The sequence below is a fragment of the Alexandromys fortis genome, unplaced genomic scaffold, assembly GCF_014885135.2.
Source record: "Alexandromys fortis isolate MF-2015 unplaced genomic scaffold, M_Fortis_MF-2015_v1.1 scaffold_167, whole genome shotgun sequence".
Lineage (NCBI taxonomy): Eukaryota > Metazoa > Chordata > Mammalia > Rodentia > Cricetidae > Alexandromys > Alexandromys fortis.
The window spans coordinates 1080061-1099416 of NW_026068050.1; the positions used below are offsets into that span (position 1 = coordinate 1080061).

The 19356-nt window shown below is 40.5% G+C and overlaps 1 protein-coding gene and 1 pseudogene across 1 annotated transcript in view; one reads left to right on the forward strand and one right to left on the reverse strand.

The window, feature by feature from the left end:
• Positions 1-14279: 14279 nt before the first annotated feature.
• On the reverse strand, positions 14280-15096 carry LOC126486924 (mitochondrial import inner membrane translocase subunit Tim29-like; annotated as a pseudogene).
• Scaper (S-phase cyclin A associated protein in the ER) overlaps positions 14993-19356 on the forward strand; it is a 467165-nt gene continuing 462801 nt past the window's right edge. The window contains exon 1 of the mRNA XM_050119436.1: positions 14993-15071. The gene's annotated coding sequence lies outside the window, so the exon portion shown is untranslated. The remainder of the gene's footprint in view (positions 15072-19356) is intronic.

Consider the following 19356-nt stretch of genomic DNA (forward strand, 5'->3'; position numbering starts at 1 on the left):
CACATGTCCTTGTAGTATGAATATGCAATCTTTGGGTATATACCCAAGAGCAGTATTGCTGGGTCTTGAGGTAGGCTGATTCTCAATTTTCTGGGAAACTGCCATACTGATTTCCAAAGTGTCTGTACCAGTTTACATTCCCACCAACAATGGAGGAGTGTTCTTCTTACTTCACATCCTTTCTAGCATAAACTGTTTGTGATCTTAGCTATTCTGACAGGTGTAAGATAGTATCTCAGAGTTGTTTTTTGGTCATTTGAGATTCTTTTTTTTTTAAGATTTATTTATTTATAATGCATACAATGTTCTGTTAACATATATACAACAGAATAGGCACAAGATCTCTTTACAGATGGCTGTGAGCCCCCATATGGTTGCTGGGAATTGAACTCAGGACCTCAGGAAGAGCAGCTAGTGCTCTTAACCTCTGAGCCATCTCTCCATCTCCCCCCCCCCTCATCTGAGATTCTTCTGTTTAGAATTCTCTCTTAAAGTTTGTACTCCATTTTTAAATTGAATTAGTTGAAATTTTGATATCTAGTGTCTTGAGTTCTTTATTTATTTTGAAGATCATTCCTCTTTCTGATGTGGGGTTGGTTAAGATCTTTTCCCATTCTGTAGGCTGCTGCTTTGTCTTATTAACCGTGTCCTTTGCTTTACAGAAGCTTCTCAGTTTTAGGATGTCCCATTTATTGATTGTTGCTCTCGGGGTCTGTGGTACTAGTGTTATGTTTAGGAAGTGGTCTTCTGTGCCAATGCGTTCAGGGCTACTTCCCACTTTCTTTTCTATGATTTATCTGGATTCATCTTGTGGTCTTTGCTCCATTTGGACTGAAATTTTGTGCATGGTGACAGATATGGATTTATTTGTATTCTTCTACACATCAAAATCCAGTTATGCCAGCACCATATGTTGAAAATACTTTCTTTTTTCCATTATACAATTTTGGCTTCTTTGTTCATAGGTGTGAGGATTAATATCAGGAACTTCAATTCAATTTCATTGATCCATGTGTCTGTTTTTATGCCAATACCAAGCTGTTTTCATTTCTATAACTCTATAGTAGAGTCAGGGATGGTGATGCCTCCAGAAATTCCTTTCTTATACAGGATTGTTTTGGCTATCTTGGGATTTTTGTTTTTCCATATGAAGTTGAGTATTGTTCTTTTGAGATCTGTGAAGAATTGTATTGGGATTTTGATGGGGATTGCATTGAATCTGTAGATTGCTTTTGGTAAGATTGCCATTTTTTTTTGATTGCCATTTTTTCTATGTTGATCCTACCTATCCAAGAGCATGGGCCATCTTTCTATTTTCTGATATCTTCTTCAATTTCGTTCTTCAATGACTTAAAGTTCTTGTCATACAGGTCTTTCACTTCTTTTTTTTTTTTAAAGATTTATTTATTTATTATGTATACAACATTCTGCCTTGATGTATGCCCATACGCCAGAGGAAGGAGCCAGATCTCAGTACAGATGGTTGTGAGCCCCCATGTGATTGCTGGGAATTGAACTCAGGACCTCTGGAAGAGCAGCCAGTGCTCTTAACCTCTGAGCCATCTCTCCAGCCCCGGTCTTTCACTTCTTTGGTTAGAGTTACCCCAAGATTTTTTTTTATGTTATTTATGTCTATTGTAAAGGGTGATGTTTCTCTGATTTCTTTGTCAGCCCTTTTATCATTTGTATATAAGAGGGCTACTGATTTTTTTTTAAAACAGTGTCCATTCTTTTTTTTTAAATATTTATTTATTTATTATGTATACAATATTCTGTCTGTGTGTATGTCTGCAGGCCAGAAGAGGGCACCAGACCTCATTACAGATAGTTGTGAGCCACCATGTGGTTGCTGGGAATTGAACTCAGGACCTTTGGAAGAGCAGGCAATGCTCTTAACCACTGAGCCATTTCTCCAGCCCCCAGCTACTGATTTTTTGAGTTAATCTTGTATCCTGCCACATTAATGAGGGTGTGTATCAGCTGTAGTAGTTCCCTGGAAGAAATTTTGGGGTCACTTATGTATGCTATCATATCATCTGCAAATAACGAAAGTTTGACTTCTTTCTTTCCAATTTGTGTCCCCTTGATCTCCTTTTGTTGTCTTGTTGCTCTAGCTAGAACTTCGAGTACTATATTGATTACATATAGAGAGAGTTGTCTTGCTCCTGATTTTAGTGGAATTGCTTTGAGGTTCTCTCCATTTAATTTGACATTGGCTGTTGACTTGCTATATATTGCCTTCATTATGTTTAGATATGTTCCTTATATCCCTGATTTCTCTAAGACCTTTATGATGAAGTGGTTTTGAATTTTTTGGTTACTTTTTCAGCATCTACTGTGATGATCATGTGGTTTTCTTTTCTTTTGGCTTATTTGTATTGTGGATTACATTGATATATTTTTGTGTGTTGAAGTGTTCCTGCATCTCTAGCATGAAGTCAACTTGATAATGGTAGATGATTTTTTGATGTGTTCTTGGATTTGTTTTGCTTGTATTTTATTTAGCATTTTTTGTTTCAATGTTCATGAGGGAAACTGGTCTCTAATTCTCTTTTTTAGTTGTGTTTTTAAGTTGGTTTGGATATCAGGATGACTATAGCTGTGTAAAAAGAATTTGACAGTGTATCTTCTATTTCTATTCTGTGGAACAATTTGAAGAGTATTAATATTAGCTTTTGAAGCAGAATGTGTCAGATGGGTGGGGGAGCACAAATAAAAGAATCCTACACTAGCTCAGAATAGGGTATAGTAAGGTTTTTCCTTATTAAGAAGGAACTCACGGATCACAATGAGGAAATAGGAATGGGGTCCGACATGCAGGTATGGCATGTGGAAAGAAGAGGGACGAGTGGCCAGGACTGTGGCATTTTGGTAGCCAAAGCCACAGCCCAACCTGGTCCAGCTTCTCAAAGGCCATTAGCTGAAGGTAGTCCCCCATCACCTTCCCTTTTTGTCTAAATAAGAGAGTTTTAAACCTGATACAAAACTATATGAACAGATATCAAGTATAAAAATTAGAATTACAACCAGCATAAACAATATTAAGCAAGGAAAATATACTAAATGTCTTAATAATCATTTTAGCCTAAGGAGTCTAAGTCTTGTATTAGAAATGGCTTGGCTAAATAATAAGAGAAAAGTAACTATGAGTATCTAATCTTCAACCCCATCAAAGGCCTGAGAAGGGAGATAATATTACTTGAGTAGGCAGGAAGTTCAATCAAGCAGCTTCCAAAATGTGCAGTAGATGACAGAGACATCTCACTGTCTGGATAGTCACCCAAAGTTATTCTGTAACATTGGGGCACCTGTCTTCAGCCTACAGGCCCATAGTATCTGTCAGACTTTTCCATGAAGTAAGAAATTTCAAAGAGAGTTCTGCCTATATTGGCAGTTTGTCACTTTCTTCTGTATCTTTTAGAATGTCTGGCAGACTATTTCATGAAGCAGGAAGCCTGAAGGACCATCTCACCTTAGGCAAGTTTAGCAGTCATTTCTCTGTGGGTCCTGTATGTTCAGATCGTGCAACATAACATCAAAGGAGATGATAGAGGAGGTCCTTCTGTATAGATGTTGCTTTTATTGGTTAATGAATAAAGAATCTGTTTTGACCTGCGATAGGGCAGAGTAGAGCTAGGTGGAAAACCTAAACTGAGTGCTTGGAAAAAGAAGGCGGAGTCAGTGGGAAACCATGTAGATGCCAGAGGAGACAGATGCCAGAACTTTGTCCAGTAAGCCACAGCCACGTGGTGATACACAGATTAATAAAAATGGGTTAATGTAAGCTAACAATATGCTTAAGTGATTGGCAAGTGATTTAATTAATACAGTTTCAGTGTAGTTATTTCAAGTCTGAGTAGCCAGGAACAAATGAAGTTTGTTCCTCTTTGAAGTTCTGGTAGAATTCTGCCCTGAAACATTTTGGTCGTGGACTTTTTTGGTTGGGAGACTTTTGATGACTGTTTCTATTTCCTTAGCAGTTATAAGTCTATCTAAAATGTTTATCTTGTCTAGATTTAATTTTGGTATGTGGTACCTACCCAGAAATTTGTCTATTTCTTTTAGATTTTATAATTTTGTAGAGTACAAATATTCAAAATGTTACCTATTTGTTATAACCTGCTGACCTGGTTTGTTACCTGGGTACCCTGTCCCTTTAAGAGACAATCTCTGCCTACTCCTAACCTTCCCATCTTCTGCAGGGGAAAGCAGATCCCCCACCTCCTCTTCAGCCTGCTCTCCCTCTGTCCCTCTTCTGAAGAGGTAACTACTGCCCCTCTCCCTTCTTACCCCCTTCTCGCCTTTTCCATTTATCCCCTTCCCCCTTCTCTTTCCCCTCCATAACCCACTAAATAAACTCTATACCCAAACTCTTTCTCTCTCTGTATAATGTATCTGTCTGTCTCTTACCTGCCACAGTCTCCCACCTGCCAAGGTATCCACAAGGCCACGGGTGACCTACCACTGCCCCCAGTGGAACTGGTCCTCCACCACCTGATTATAAATGATAACATTATTGATTCTTTGCATTTTCTTTGTGTTTTTTGTTATGTCCCCTTTTTCATTTCTGATTTTCTTAATTTGGATATTCTTTCTCTGGTTTTTGGTTAATTTGGATAAAGGTTTATCCATCTTGTTGATTTTCTTGGAGAATCGTGTGTTTGTTTCATTGATTCTTTGCATTGTTTTCTTTCTATTTTATTGATTTCAGTCCTCAGTTTGATTATTTCCTGTCTTCTGCTCTTCCTGGGGTGAGTCTGCTTCTTTTTTTTCTAGAGCTTTCGTGTGTGCTATTAAAGGCATTATGTGAGATTTCTCCACATTCTTTATATGTAGGCACTTAGTGCTGTAAACTTTCCTCTTAGCACTACTTTCATAGTGTCCATACGTTTTGGTATGTTGTGTGGTGAGCCCATGAATATTACAGAGTAGATGTATAGCTGATCTATTGGACGAATCTATGAGAAGTGTATTATATATACACATCCACGTGGAACAACCCGTTTCTGCAGAGCTCCGGGAACACCTGTCCTTTAGATGAGTCACTGCCATTCTGTAGAAATCGCGTGAAATCATGGCATTTCCCCCTTCTATGGTGTCCCAGCAGTGGGTAAACCTGACTTTTCCCATAAGGGCAACCCAATACCTCCCCCCACACCAGGAAGCCATGGCATGAAAAGCATTCACTCAGTCAAACCTTTGTTCTCACAGCCAAAATCTGCTCCCCAATAAACTTTCTTTATTGACAGTACTCACTGAAAAGAAAGGAGCCTCATACAGGAGGCAATATGTCTGCTCTAACAGCAGACTCAGGAAGGTGTAATCTACTGGTCCTCTGCTCTGACTTAACAGGTTATTAATATTCTGTATTTACTTTTCACCTTGATTTCAACTAACATAGGATCATAGCCCAGAAAATTAGCTGCTTATACAGGGAAAAGGCCTGAGTTGCTAAAACTAATTTCAGAGAGAAAAATTCTCACTTGGGCACCCTGCTGGAGTCAAAAGCAAGGCCCCCAGAAGAGATTCCTTTTAACTCACGCAGCTAGACGCTAAAGTAAATCAAGTGTGCAGACCACTGTAGCTACCAAAGCTGTGTTCCCAGCCACCTGGGAGTTTCACAGCCACGCCCCCTCTGAGATGTAAGGTACCTCCTTGCCAGAGCCTTGTGAAAATGCATGCTTGAGACTATTGTTCCTGTCTATGGGATTGCTATGTCAGTATGCCTGTATAAACCGAACGTTTTGTGGAGATCACCCCTTATGCTGCTTCTTCTTGCTCCTTCTTCATTCCAAGGAATAAAGAACATGCAGCAGCAATGCAAGTGGGTTGATTTATTTCGTTTTACCCTCGGATCCAATAGCCAGGTTTTCACCTGCCATCCTGAGTCTTTCTGGACTCTGAGGCGTTTAATAGGCAATGTGCACTCATTTTCTTTGAATTCTAGGAAGCCTTTAATTTCTTTCTTTATTTCTTCCTCGACCCAGTGCTGATTCATTTGAGCATTTTTCACTTTCCATGATAACAGGCTTTCTACAATTAGTGTTGTTGTTGAGTTCTAACTTTAAGGAATGGTGATCTGATAAGACAAAGGGGGTTATTCCAGTTTTTTATTTTTGTGTCTGTGGAAGTTTGCTTTGTTACCGAGTATGTGGTCAGTTTTAGAGAAGGTTCCATGAGGTACTGAGAAGAAGGTATATTCTTTTGTGTTTCGGGGAAATGTTCTATAGATGTCTGTTAAGTCATTTTGAGTCATAACATCTGCTAGTTCCCTTATTTCTCTGTTAAGTGTCTGTCTGGTTGACCTGTCCATTGGGGAGGGTGGGGTATTGAAGTCTCCTACTATTAGTGTGTTGGGTTTGATATGTGATTTAAGCTTTAGTAATGTTTCTCTTACAAATGTGGGTGCCGGTATTTGGGCCATAGATGTTCAGAATTGAGACTTCATCTTGATGTATTTTTCTAGTGATGAGTATGAAATGTCCTTCTCCATCCCTTTTGATTGATTTTAGTTTGAAGTCTATTTTGTTAGATATTAGGATAGCTATACAGGCTTGTTTCATAGGTCTATTTGATTGGGAAATCTTTCCACAGACCTTTAATCTGAGGTAATGTCTGTCTTTGAGACTGAGCTGTGTTTCTTATATGCAGGGAAAAAATGGGTCCTATTTTCATACCCATTCTGTTAGCCTCTGTCTTTTTAGAGGCAAATTGAGTCCATTGACGTTAAGAGATATTAATGCCCAGTGATAATTAATTCCTGTTATTTTTGGTTTTGTTTTCGGTAGTAGTAGTGTTTGTGTGTTTCCCTTCTTTGGGGTTTGCTGGGGTTTTCTGTTGCCTGTGTTTTTGTCATTGCAGCTAACTTTCTTGTGTTGGAGTTTTCTTTCTAGTACTTTCTATAAGGTTGGATTTGTGAATACGTATTATTGAAATCTGGGTTTGTCATGGAATATCTTGCTTTCTCCATCTATTGTGATTGAAAACTTTTCTAGGTATAGTAGTCTAGGCTGGAATCCATGATCTTTTAGTGTCTGCAGCACATCTGTCCAGGACGTTCTGGCTTTTAGAATTTCCATTGAGAAGTCAGGTGTAATTCTGATAGGTCTGCCTTTTTATGTTGCTTGGCCTTTTTTCCTTTACAGCTCTTAATATTCCTTCTTTATTTTGTATGTTTAGTGTTTCAATTATCTGTAACACAGGGATCTGTATAGCACAAATTCTAATTGGTCTTAATAATAAAAACTTGGAGTCAGCTATCAGGGGGGGAAAGCTGAAGGACCATAGAAGCAGAGGGGCCAACCTCTAGGGATTTCTTACCTCTACCAGTGCTCAAACCAAAAGGACAATCCTGTCCTCAGACTGCCTCCTCAGACTGCATCCTCAGACTGCCTCCTCAGACTGCATCCTCAGTCTGCATCCTCAGACGGCCTCCTCAGACTGCATCCTCCAGACGGCATCCTCAGACTGCATCCTCAGACTGGATTGCTCTTCAGACAGCACTGAGTTCCTGTCTCCTCACTCCTCATATTACTCTCTCTGCCCAGCCATATCACTCCTCTCTCCACCTCCCTAGTGCTAGGATTACAACTGTGTGATTCCCAACACTTTGTATGAGCTTTCCTTTAAGCTGGGTCAATTTCATGTAGCCCAGAGTGGTCTTGAACTAACAGAGATCTGTCTGTACCCTTTGTTGTGTGCCTCCACTGCCTAGCCTCTAGTGGCTTTAAAAAAAATACAAACAAAATGTCACTACAGGACTTTTTCCATCCAGTCTATTTGGTGTTCGGTATGCTTCTTGTACTTTCATAGGTATATCCTTCTTTAGACTGGGAAAGTTTTCTTCTATGATTTTGTTGAATATATTTTCTGTGCCTTTGAGCTGGAATTCTTATAATTAGGTTTGGTCTGTATCCCAGATTTCCTGCAGATTTTGTGTTAAGAATTTGTTGGAATTATCAATTTTTTTTGACCAATGAACCTATTTCCTTTATTGTATCTTCAAGTCCTGAGATTCTCTCTTTCATCTCTTGTTTTCTGTTGGTTATGCTTGCATCTGTAGTTTCTGTTCATTTTCCCATTTCCAGAATTCCCTCGGTTTGTGTTTTCTTTATTGTCTTTATTTTAATTTTCAAGTCTTGAACTGTTTGCTTCACCTGTTTGTTTATTTCTTAGTTTTCTTGGCTTTCTTTAAGATATTTATTGATTTCCTCCAATTTTCTTGTTTGTCTTTTTTTCCATTTCTGTAAAGGAATGTTCATTTCTTTTTTAAGGCTCTCTATCATCTTCATAAAGTTATTCTTAAGGTCATTCCCTCTGCCTTATTTGTGTTGGTGGCTGCCATGGATCCTACCCAAAATTTTAAAGTAGTTTGTTATTATCTAAATAGTCAAACCAAGTCAAATTTGCTTTATGTCTCCTGGTCCTCTCTGTGCTCGCATTTATAATAATTTTAGTTATTTACTATGTTGTCTTTTGTGGAGAGTCATTTATATAGAAAATATATTTTGACACTGGAGAAAAATAGTGAGCATGCATCACTGAATCATAAAAATCTGTGAAGCCTTAAAAATCATTTTGTCTGTCTGATGGCATAGACACGGGAAGCAAAAGCATCAGTGAAACACGATCACTAAAATCTCAGAGACAGAAACTGAGGTTCAACCTGAAGGTTACCTCCACCTCAGTCTGAAATGGCAATCCTGCCTCCAGGAATCTCAGAATGAGACTGAGAATCCTCCTCACACAGCAGACATGCAAATGGTGCACAGACATACTTGCAGGCCAACACCCATGCACATAAAATAAAAATTTAAAATCCTGAAAATGACTTGTTTAACAAAAATTAAGTCAACGTAACTATTTTTGAATATTTTGGGGGGTGGAGTAACTTTTTTACAAGCATTTTTGGCTAAGTCTTACTTACTACTGTGCTGGTTAGGTTTTTTTTTGTCAGTTTGCTTAATCACTTGGGAAGAGGGAATCTAAACTGAGAAAATTCCTCCATCAGATTGGCCTGTTGGCAAGTCTATGAGGGTTTCCTTAATTGATGATTGATGTGAGAGGGCCCAGCCCACTGTTATGGTGCCACCCTAAGGCAGTGTGGTCCTGGTTAGGACCAAAGAGCTACCTGAGACAACCAGGAGAGGAAAGCCAGGAAGCAACTTTCTTGTGCCTTCTGCTTCAGTTCCTGCATCCAGGTTGAGTCCCATCCTGACTTTCCTTCATGACAGTCTGTAAGGTCTAAGCTGAAATCCGCCCTCCACTCAAGGTTGCTTTTGGTCAGCTGTCTTATTACAGCAATAGAAAGCAAACTAAGACAAATTCAGACAGTGAAAAAGATCTGCAGTCCAGTGTTGGAGCTGCCCTTCAATAAAGGAAATTTCCTCTCTGTCATACTAAGGATTTCATGAATGTAGCTTGTAGTTCCCTTTTGTTTGTATGTCTGGTGTAGGCAGACACCTGGGGCCAGCTCAGCTGCCATTCCTCAGGAGCTTGCCACTTTGGTTTTTGAGACAGGGTCTTTTGCTGGGAACTGGCCTTGCTTAACTGGTTAGACAGGGTAGCTGGTCAGCAAGTCTAAGTAATCCTCCTGCTTCTGCTTCCCTGATCCTGGGATTACAACTGTGGGTACTACACTTGGGCTTTTTTGGGTGCTGAGAGTTGAAATCAGTTGTTCATACTTGATGCCCATGCTTGTGTGGCATGCATTCACTGACTGAAATAAGGTCCCAGCCTGTTTCTGGTTCTTTGAGACAGGACTTTGTAGCTCAGAATTGCCTTGAATTTAAATAGTAGGTTTCTTATGCATTTTGAAGGCTTGCAAAAGTGGAGAAAGAGTTGCCGTATATCACTCTGAGCAATCTACATGATTGATAATTTCCCATAAAAGCCATCCATGTCCACATTTTATCTGTAAAGAATTCAGTATGTGTTGCCCTGCTGTGAAATTCAGTATAGCAAGAAAGAGGTAGTGTTGCCATTTTCAGTGGGTCCTGCCACAATGACAAGAAAATACTTCTTAGTTGATTTATTGATGGCAATATGCACTGAAGCAATTGAGAAACTCTTTAAACAATAAGGAATTATACAATTTCTGTATTATTCTTAAAAATATTTATTTTTGTGCTAATATACTTAGTTTGTACTCATAAAAATGTGAAAAGTTGATAGCTTTTGAATATGTCAACATTATTTAACAACATTATGTGCCAAACTCAGGAAGTTTAAAGTTTATTTTTTTAAAAAATACAATTTATTTTGATCATAGTCATCACCTGTTCCTCCCCCCAAAAACTCCCAGATCCACCCACCTCCTCATTACCCTCTCAATTTTGTTTTACAGCTTAGCATAGAATCTATCCTAGAAAATGTGCCATTTGTAATTAAAAACACTGTGTACTCTGCTGTTGAGTGTAAAATTCTAAATATGTTGTTAGGTCCATTTGATCTGTAGTATTATTCTTGTTAACTTTTCCTTAATGGTTATGTGCCCTGATCTGTCCTTTCTCTAAAGTGGGTTATTGGGCTGGTGAGATGGGTCAGTAGGTAAGATGCTAATCCCTGAGACCTACATGGTAGGAAGAGAGAATTGCTGTGGCATGCATGCACCTCCCCAATGAATGAATACACACACACACACACACACACACACACACACACACACACATCCATATATATTTTTTAACTGCAGGAATTATAACCCATGTGATTATGTAGAAAATGATCTTGCCATAGAATACAATTAAAAATGATTGTAAGCCCAGCTATTTTTATCATATGCGTTCATTTATCAGTGTCACATGTGCCATCGTATTTTGTGGGAAGATCAGAGAGCAGGTTTTAGCAGTTGATTCTCTCCTTCTACCACATGACTCCCGGGGATCAAACTTGGGTCTTTGGTCTTGGCAGCAAGTGCCTGTACCCACTGAGCTGTCTCCCTGGCCACTGTGATCAAGCTGGCTTAAAAAACTAACTTTAGGTTTTCACTTGTTTGTTGTTTGCTTCTCTTTTTCCTACTTCCTGCCATCTACTTTTCATCTTTAAACTTCAGTCTTAGTCGCTGTTTCAGGCGCTGCTCCTGCCTCCATCTGATGCTTGTGAAATGTGGGTTAGGAAAACAGCTGAGAACTAGCTTCTCTTGTTACAAGTAAATCCAAGCTGACTTCCTAGGCTGCCTTAATCCAGGGTGGGCACTGATGCAGGGGAACTAAGAATGGAAGCAAACGTGCTCTCATTCCTCACACTTCTACAACTCAGTGTTTCCAGGCACTTCTGTATACCTGACACTACTCAAAGGAGGGCTTAGGAAGAGGGAATGTAGTCTTGGACTTAGGACTTAGATTTCTTAGAGTGGATTGGACAAGATTTGAATATAACTTAATGCTGGTGTTTATTGCTTTTATTTGAAACTTTATTTGAACAAGCCTGTGTAAAATCTTTATGTAGCACTAGGTGGCACACTATGACTTCAAGTCAAAAATTTGTTGAGATCTGTAAGAAAAGTGCCCAAGTAAGAATGCTGTTGAAATAGACAGCCATACAGCGATTACATATCTCATACTCATGGATTCCCTGGTGCTTATACTAAAATGAGTAAAAGCATTATGTTCCTGACATGTTTACAAGAATTAAGTTGTGAAAAATGATCAGATTTTGAATTTTTACTGAAAGGAACACGTTTAGCATGTTACAGAAAGCATCTGTAGTATAAAATGAAAATTGTCCAGACACATATAAAAAGAAACAGTAATATTTTTATATGTTAAATATTAGAATAAAGAAGCCATGCGGTGGTGGCACACACCTTAAATCCTAGCACTTGGGAAGCAGACACAGATGGATCTTTGTGAGTTTGAGGCCAGTGTAGTCTACAAAGCAAGTTCCAGGACAACCAAAAACTGTTACACAGAGGAACCCTTTCTTAAAAACCAATATATATATATCAACAAAGAATAAAAACAATCCTCAAGCTGGTGGCTTTTTCTTTCCGTTTTTCTGTATTAAGTCCAACAGAACTGAGTTGGTGATGGTGATACTCATGGAGAAAGGGGCATTCAGTCTAAAGTTTCAGATTTAGTATTACTGCAGTCTTGGGACTGAGCTCATCTACTTTGGTTCTTGGAAGCTCATTACTTTATGAGGACTTGATTAGATAGGACACAGAGTAGGGAATTTTATGTGATAATGTGTATACCTGTAAGATTTTCTACAGGGGAGTAGAGAAATTATCTGAGGGAGCTGAAAGTAAGGCATCTATTTAAACTTGGTCATTTGGCCTGGAGTCAGTCGTGGTGCTTTTGTTTAAAGCTGGTTGTGTAATCTGAGGGATAGCAGGAAGTTCAGACAAATGGAGGAGGTTTTCACCATCATTGGGAAGCAGAGGGAAAATAGAGAAGAGATTAGAGAATTTAGAGAATCTAGAGACCATAGTATAACACAGGTCCCTGAGGAAGCTTTAATTAGTTAGGTAGATGTTTCTGGGAATTTCAGGGCAAGGCCTAAAGAGTGAAGGATGGAAATATAGACATTAAGTAGAAGGCTATAAGTTCTGGAGAGAAGACATGAATTTGTCTCTGATCAGAGTATTCTGATAGGTGGGATCATTATTTTTGTTATCATAGATTTATAAGGCATGTTTATTCCCTTCCCCCATATAACAAATTTTCTATCAGAATCTTCCATGAGCATAAAAATATGATCTGTCTTTTAAAAATCTTGTTTTTCATTAAATGAAACTCCAAGGTTTTTTTTTTTAAGCTTTTCTCTATTTTTAGTCTTTGGTCTAGTCTCTCATTTGCTATTCTTTTTAATTGTTATTTTGATTGTTCCTCTACCCATTAGTCTTGGTACGTAAGATGTGAGGCTGGCACAGGTACAGAGTGGTGCTGGTTCTGCTGCTTGCTGTAGCTGTTTAGACTGTATTTGTTTTGGAAGTGACTTAAAATTTTTATTTTAGGGTTTTAAAACTTTAAGATGTGTGGAGGCCCAAGAACTGTGAGCCTATTCCATCTGTCTGAAGGTCAGAGTTTGAGGTTGCTCCAAGTTGTTGATAATAACTGTCGCTCCACTCCTTGACCTAGGGAGTGGTTACTTGGTGTTTTGGACATTAAGATGGCCCATAAAGGTGTATCCTTCTCCACCCTGACCAAAGGTCAGAGAATTCAAACTTTTTCTGCTACTTCTTATGAATTAGAGGTTTGACCTAGGGAGTGGCTGCCTTCTAAGGTGGGTTCACTGTCGAAACAACAGAATGCTTTCCTCATAAATTAATGTCTTGATGTCTCAAAGCATGGAAGCAAGCAACTGCTCTGGTTGTCCTTGGTATCACATTAAAGCAGTCTTTTGCCTTCTCCCCCTCCTTTTGTCTTGGGGTATAAAAGTGTATGGAAAATTATTGTAGTCTCAACCTTGGAAGACTATTTAGAAGTTAGAAGGGTCGTTTTTTAAATGTACGTGTTTTGTCTGCACACACGTCTGTACATCACATGCCTGCCTAGTGCCTGAGGAATCCAGAAGAGATTCTATAACTGAAGTTATAGATGATGTGAACCCCTATAAGGATGGGGAGATGTGAATCAAGGCTCTCTGGAAGGGAAGAGCCGTCAGTACTCTTGAATACTGAGCTATCCAGCTTCGGGAAAGACCACTTTTGCCCATGAACTCTAGACTAGGCTGGGCAACACAGCCAGATCTTCCTTAAAAATTCATGCAAACACTCGAAAAAGAATGTGACTATGTGAATGGTCTTAGCATGTTGGAAGTCACTGGCAATCAGGATGTCTTTGTAGCCCCATGAATAGAACTTATGCATGGGCCATGTATGTACACTGCAGCTTAGGCAGGATTCAGGGACAGTCTAGGCCATATGGGTATCCTGATCTCAAAAACCAACCAAATAAACAATAACTACAAACCAAAAGTTCATTTTTGTTCTGTTTTGCAGTGCTGGGAATGGAAGCCAGACTATGCTAAGCAAGCACTCCAGCACTGAAGTACAATTCCTAGGTATAACAGGCTACACAATACAGGCTCCTTACTCATAGCTCTGGTGGTTATAAACATGATACTGTCATATGCTCCATCTCCAAGACCAGTCCTTCCTTTCTTCTCCAAGACCAGGAAGGCTTTCAATCAGGTTCAGCTAATGGAGAAAACAATGCGAGAAGGGCTTCCCACAAAACCACAATGAGTGGGGTTTATCTCCACCCATCTCATCCACTGCATCATCCATGGCCAACAGTTTGCCTGAGCCTAGAGACGCGGGGGCTCCTTGGGCTTCATCTGGAAACCTGGGATTGCACCAATGAATAGGCCTCGCTCAGTGCCCATCTATCCTTTTTCTCCTGCAACACCCGCTCTTCCCACAGCGCCTGGCCTACCTGGTCATCGGTGAGCAGGATGGGCTTGAACTTCTCCTCGAACAGCCTCTCGTTGGCCTCAGAGTGCAGCTGGTGGGGTCCGACGACACAGAGGTGTGCAGGCAGATGGAGAAACTTGTCTCGTTGATGTCGCAACCACGCATGTGGTTCTCCAGGATCCACCAACGGCCCACGAAGCCCACGTCGAGGACCCGGCTCTGGATGTCGATCCAGCATGGCTGCAGGTAGCGGCAGCGGGCCTGACAGAGGCCGGCCTGGGCATCGAAAGGCGCCTCGTACACCAGCGAGCAGAGCCCCAGAGCCCGCAACCCCTCAGCCACAGCGTCGAGCAAGGCCTCGAAGGCCGCCTCGCTGGGCGCCAGGGCACAGCAGGCCGAACCGCCGCCCAGCAGCCCCATGTCCGGGGCCGCGGGTCCGGCACTGCAGCCGCCGCGACCTCTACACACGGCGTCAACTCGAAGCAGCATGTAGGCCCAAGTGCCCAGTCGCGCCCACACCCACACTTTGCTGCCACCATCGCCTCTCTTCCTGCTTCACTGCGCCCACTGGACCAGAATCTCCTCAGAGCGGCTGTCGCCGTCCTTTTCCTGCAGTCCGTTGGCCCAGGCGTTTCTTTTTGATAATCTTCGCCGGGCAGTAGATGAGATCTATGTGACTTGTGAATCGGATCAGAGTGTGGTGGAATGTAAGGTAAGGTGTGCTTTGCATCCTTCATCTAAAGTCAGATGCTTCAGAGTTTTCCTACTTCTGACTTGCTAACCTCACTTTTCTGAGTTTTAGTTGTATAATTTTTACTTTATTGCCTGTAATGAGAATTATTCTTTTGGCCTTTAACTAAGATTGACTGACGCATGCTTGAGGCTTTCTTGACTTTTACGTTTAAAAATTTTTAATGTTTTATGTTATGTAATATATGTCCTCTCATATTCTTTTTTTTAATTATTTAACTTTATTTTATGTGCATTGGTGTGAAGGTGTCAGATCCCTTGGAACTGGAGTTACAGACAGTTGTGAGCTGTCATGTGGGTGCTGGGAATTGAACTAAGGTCTTCTGGAAGAGCAGCCAGTGCTCTTAACCACTGAGCCATCTCTCCAGCCCTGTCCTCTCATATTCTTTGAAATATTTAGTGGAAAACTGTCTTAACTCATAGTCCTAGGGAAGATAGTATCTACACACACACACACACAAACACTGTAGAAAACACACAGACACACAAACAGGATTTCAAAAGTCGTATCTGCATTTTCTTTGGCTACTGTTGGTGGTTATGGAGAGATTTTCTTTCTCTCTTTTTATTGTGGTTCAATGTTTGATTCCAACCAAATGCTTTAGTTAGAAATTGCTCCCTTTTTGCCGAGATAATTGGCATGCTTCTAATTCATTCTGCTTAGAGAAGAGACTGGTTGCTAGCCATAAACAATCCTGGGTGACATTGGGATGTCACTGTAAGGTGTTTTCTGATTTTAGGTAACCTTGTGATTGTAAGACTTTAAACAGTTATATAGCATAGTCTGTTCAGGAAACTCACCAGCCAGCCTGCTGGCCTTTTATTTAGTAAATGCAAGCTTTATACTATGTTAATTTTATTTAGTAAAATATTAGGAAAAATCAATGGTACATTTGCATAGAATTATTAAAGAAATAACTGAATTTATATTTTTCAAGTAACTGTGGTTTTAATGGCAACCATGGTTTATTATTTAGCCTTTGTGATACATGAAAAGTCAAAGAAAAGTTACAAGTTGAATCAGCATTGCATTTCCTTTTTTGATTGGCAATAGCTAAGATAAGTTTTGTCCTGGCTTGAAAATATGGTTCATCAGAAGTACGATTATTCCACTAATTCCACTATTGCTCATCATTGTAGTATGGTGGTTACAATTAGTATTGTTATCATTGTGTAAAACTTATTGTCGTTTAAGAAAACCACTTCATTTTAAAAGCTAATTTTTGTGTGCATATGTACCATGCATGATAAATGTGTGGTAGACAAGACAACTTGTGGGAGCTGATTCTCTCCTTTTACTGTATGGGTCTGGGGATCAATATCAGGCTCTTAAGAGAGATAGCAAGTGCCTTAAGTTGCTCACCCATCCTGTTGACCCAAGAAAAAAATATTTTAAATTAAAATCATCTCATTTGAGTGTACCGAGTCAGCATATTGTAGAACACATTACGATATTTGGTTTGGGGTTCAGCTTCTTCTATCAAGTGAATGCATGAGTCTAAAAGTGAGCGGAGGAGCCTGCATAATTTCTAGGTCATTCCCAGAACTCTGATTTTTGTCATTCAAAGTAGCAAAGGTCTGACTGAAGGAATCAGATTTGTTGTGAAGTGCCTTCTGTAGAGGAGGAAATTGAGCAGTTGCAGCCACAGCTCTTGAGATTAGTGAAGCATCGTCACCTCCCTCTAGCGTTGCTGTCTTTGAGGAACACTCACTGGTGTAAGGAGCTGTCTTTTATTTCTGGTTCTGACACTTGCTTTATCCAGAGTGCTAGTTTAATAGCTACAAAGATTTACTATGTAACTTGTGGATTAAGAGTGAAAAGGGGCTTGAGAAAATTAAAGTGATGGTTGTATTATGACAAGATGCTTGAAGACTCATGCTAATAAAATCTGGTGACTTAAAGCTATGCTCACTTTGTCTTGTACCCTTCCTCCTACTGGAACTTCCTACTTCTTAAGTAATGTAAATAGATACAATTTGGTCATTACTTTAAGTATATACCTTGTTATAATTTTTATTCTCTTTTTGTTTTTTCTTTTATTATTATCAAGGCTCTGTGATTTAATTTTCCGTTTCATTACTGTATTTGTAAGATACAAAACTCAGACATTTCCCTGGTGTTTTACTTTTTAATTATTTTTATGTTTATGGATGTTTTGCCTACATGTATATGGGTGCTTGGTGCCTGCAGAGCCTAGAAAAAGGACATCTGATCCCCAGGGACTAGTGATTGAGACACTTGTAAGCTGCCATGTGGGTGCTGGGAATTGAATCCCTGTTCTCTGGACAAACAGCTAGTGCTCCTAACTAGCTAGCAGCATCCTCTTATTTTTCAGGTGATTTAACCTGTGTTTTTTTTTTTTTTATTTGTTTGTTTGTTTGTTTTTCGAGACAGGGTTTCTATGTGGCTAACCTGTGTTTTTTTAAAGCACCAAATGTTCCATTGGTGAGTTTTGTTCCTTGACTGAGTAATCACAGCTCAGTTTGGTGTCCATATTTAATAGCAGTTGATAACACCTGTATTATGTAATCTCATGAGAGGTGCAGTATAGTAGTCAAAGGTATTTTTATTTTACTCAGGATTGTTGACCTGATTTATTTTTCCTGTTGGAAGGTATACTTACTCTAGTTTCAGCCATATTACTACATGATTTTCTAGGCACTGACATTCTTGGAATACCACACTCCAACCTTATCCCTCCATTTCTCTTGATTCTTTACAACGAGGGCTAAAAGATGGGCTGAAGAGATGTTGTCTTTCGGCATTTGTGCAGTTAGTATAGTGGTGGCCAGCCCCCTTCTTTGTTCACAGTAAAGTCTGAGGAGTAGACTAAGAGAATTTTGTTAGGTATTTGAGGATCTAAACACACAAAGAGGGGAAGGATAGAATCTTCTCTGGATGGATATTTGCCTTGACTATGATGTGTCTGGAATGTATTAATGAACTTTAAGGGAAAGAATGCTGAGAACATATTTTCTTCCTTTCCATGTTTCCCATTTGAATCTGGAGTGTGGGGAACTTGACATAAAAATGTGATAGCCTGGGGGTTGCCTTGAGAGAGTGGTATTACCTGTGTCTTAGAGAATTTATGGTGTAACCAACTTACTGTAACAGCCCATTCCCACTTGAGGGACGCTTGGGCAGTATGCTTCTGACCATTTGGCTAAGTGAATGCGTAAAGAATTCTGACAGATTTGAGCAGAGGGATCCAGTGTGAACTTGCACACTGCCCGGAGATCACATATGGTACCTGTGCAGTAACCATGATCTGTGTAGTGATGAGGTTGAGGCCACTGCCTTCAAATTGAGTCAGAGAAAAGAGCCTGACCATATCCTGTCCTGGGAGCAATTTTGTTGGCAGCTGTCACCAGTTGAACTCGTAGAAGAGGACTGACTGATGACTACAGTGAATGTTTCTGCAGAGACCACGTGGGGCAGAGGATAGACATTTGTAAAGGAAAGAGATAGGAAGGCAAGCTGCGGAGGATGAAGGAAAGAGCTAGCGAGAACAAGTTATGTTCTTTCCTGCCACTTGTGCTAATGAGAGTGTCAGTAGATGAGATTTTGTTGTTGTTGTTGTTTTTCAAGGCAGGGTTTCTCTGTAGCTTTGGAGCCTGTCCTGGAACTAGCTCTTGTAGACCAGGCTGGCTTCGAACACACAGAGATCCGCCTGCCTCTGCCTCCCAAGTGCTGGGACTAAAGGCGTGTGCCACCACCACCCTGCCAGTAGATGAGATTTAAAAACCATGATTTTGAGCGACCTCCGCCAGAGTAGTTCCTAGTGAGCAAGTTCGCAGGACCAGATTTGAGCTAGTTACCTCTACTGAAGCAGGCCTGAGTCAGCAACCTATGGCAGAACAGGCCCGAGCCAACCTACGCTGGAGCAGACCCAAGCAGGAGACCTACAAAGGACCAGGCCCATGAGAGCAACCTCCATGCCTGAGCTAGCAACCTCTGCTAGAGCGGTCTTGAACCAACTATCTCTGCTGGAGCAGGCTTAAGCCAGTATTATTGCCAGAGCAGGCCTGAACAAGCGACCTCTGACCTCTGGGACCAGGCCTGAGCCAACAACCTCCACCAGATCAGGCCCTAGCCAGAGACCTTTGCTGGAGCTGGCCTGAGTCAATGACCTCCATGAAAGCAGGCCCATGCCAGTGACCTATGCAGGATAAGGCCCATGCCAGTGACCTATGCAGGATAAGGCCCTCGCCAGTGACCTATGCAGGATAAGGCCCATGCCAGTGAC